This window comes from Misgurnus anguillicaudatus, chromosome 24, assembly GCF_027580225.2.
Source record: "Misgurnus anguillicaudatus chromosome 24, ASM2758022v2, whole genome shotgun sequence".
Lineage (NCBI taxonomy): Eukaryota > Metazoa > Chordata > Actinopteri > Cypriniformes > Cobitidae > Misgurnus > Misgurnus anguillicaudatus.
In genome coordinates this window covers 14,533,782-14,536,216 of record NC_073360.2, presented here as the reverse complement: position 1 = coordinate 14,536,216, position 2,435 = coordinate 14,533,782, and positions in this window count along the sequence as shown.

Genomic DNA, 2,435 nt, shown 5'->3' with positions numbered 1-2,435 from the left:
TATCTGGAATCATACACTGGCATCATAAGCATCATAAGCAAATTATTTAGCCCCCCCCCAAAGGATGGGTAATGTCACAAGGATAATGGTTCTTTTACTCAGAGACACTTCCTCCTTTCTGAGAGGATTTGTGTATAAATGCACTGTTTAAAGTCAAGCATAAACATGAGACATAAAATAAACAACTTAAACATCCACAAGAATAGTCAAGTAACCCTTACAAACGAAACTATTATCATGCCCTGTTTACACCTTAAGATGCATTTATGCAAACATTTCCGCTCACACCTTGTGTTTTAATCGATCTCTTTTGTCCATGGCTGTGTCTAAATCTGCTCCCTTAGCTCCCGAGGAGCTATGTATGTGAAACATACATATCCGTGCATAAATTTGGAGGAATATTGCATTTAAATATTAGGTTGATTGTGGTCCCTTCATGTCTAGCGATGTGTGTTTATATTAAAACTAAAACAAACCTTTGTCTTTATAAAAGTTTTGTTGCATTTCATGAAGTTTATTGAGTTGGCTTGCACAATTTTTGGTTGGAAAGCTTCAAAAAAGATCATGTGATTTCTGTTAAGGGAACATAGGGACCATCAGTGCTCACTGGTTTTTGCATAACATTGTGGGAATTTTAAGGGAACGAACGTTCCAGTGCACTGGAAAGATTTTGCAAGACAGCACTCAAAGTGGTCGACTCCATTAAAATATCGGCACATGACATAATTAATATTTACAAGATAAGTCCGGCAATTGCGCATCTACTGTACTTGTGCAAAGCAATGCGTTCCTCGCACTAGATTACATGCGGGAACGGCAAATTTCCACTTTAGTTAATTATTTTAATTGCGGTGATGACGCGTTTGAGGTGTGCGTGCAATAGTGCGCTAATGGTTACATTTGCTTCTGGTGCATACACAGCATTACAACCATTGCAGCGCGAGCACAGGGACTGAGAGGAATAACGCAGATATTACTGAACAAATGTACTATTAACTTCATAAAAAAAATATTAAAAAACATTAATTAATATTAATATAAAAGCATGGTCTCCATATTTTAAATGTTTTTGAGAAAATATCCAAGACAGGAGGGAATCTTCAGATATGAATCACAAAAATAATTTTGTATTGTAAATAAGTTAATATTAAAAGTATGTAAATGTATTTTGATCTTTTCAAAGGAACGGTTATGTGATTTCATCACATTCTCTAAACCACAATTATTTTTATAGGAACTGATACAAAAATGAGTACAGAAGTTATTCAGTAGACTAACCAAGATGTGCCTGACTGGTTGACTGCAAATAGTTTCCAGAAATGCCTCTTTTTAACCTAAAAGTTATCTTTCATGCTACGATTTCATCTTCGGAAAACAACATCAAATTGACACTGATAATGATGACTTATCTGAACTGCTTAACTCTCTGGGGTCCGACCATTTTGGGACACTCTCAGAGGTTCTGACATGCTCTTACATTTGGTCTTTTTTCAGTTGCTTTAAAACATAATAATGGCAAGTGTCTCATACCACTGTGTTCAGCACAAATGCCTTTTAAAACATAATTTAATTTCGTGAAATGATAGCAATAGGGTATCAAAGTCAAAGCATATAAGCATTCGTCTGCATGTAGCTGTCTGTTGGACTTTTCTGAGATCTACTACTCTTCCCTGTGCACACCGGAAGCTTGACCTATGACCCACTTTCTGTACGATCTGAATTTCTGCACTTGAATTTTAGAAAATTGAATTTGAATTTGGTGTTTTGAATTTTCTCTTTATCTTGAAAACCTGAAGCTGTATTTTTCAAAAATGTAAATTCACTCTTTGAAAATACAAATCTTTACAAATACGGCATCAAATTATTCAGTTTTATTAAATTACACTTGTCTATAATTCAAGTTTATGGATTTCAAATTCAAATAGTTTTGTCAGATTTAAACTCCATATATTAAGAAGTTAACAATATAATCAAAATAGAAATGAAGGTCAGTAGGACATTTTCAGTTTATTTGGAAACGAACCCTATTCAAAAACTTAACTTGTATAAGAAACTGATAAACAACAGATCTGTAAACTTCATGTGGCTCATGTTACCATATAACTTTATGTCTAAAAAGTGTGAATATGTTTTTCCACTTCATTGTTTTGTACTGATGAGAGGGATGCAGACCTGTAAGAGAGTTATGAACAGCTGTTAGCATAAATTGTCCACAGAAATACCCTTACATACATAACTGATGGGTAAATGATAGCACTACATTCAGATAAACTATCATGTACATAAACTAAAATAGTATCTCAGATAAACATCTGCAATGATTAGTTATATAAAAAGCTGTTTTCAGATGACTGTTTTCAGATGCCCATCCCCTTATCGTCTAGCTTCTGTTTTAAACGCGTTTCTGTAAGCGAGTATGAACTTCAAAAACACAT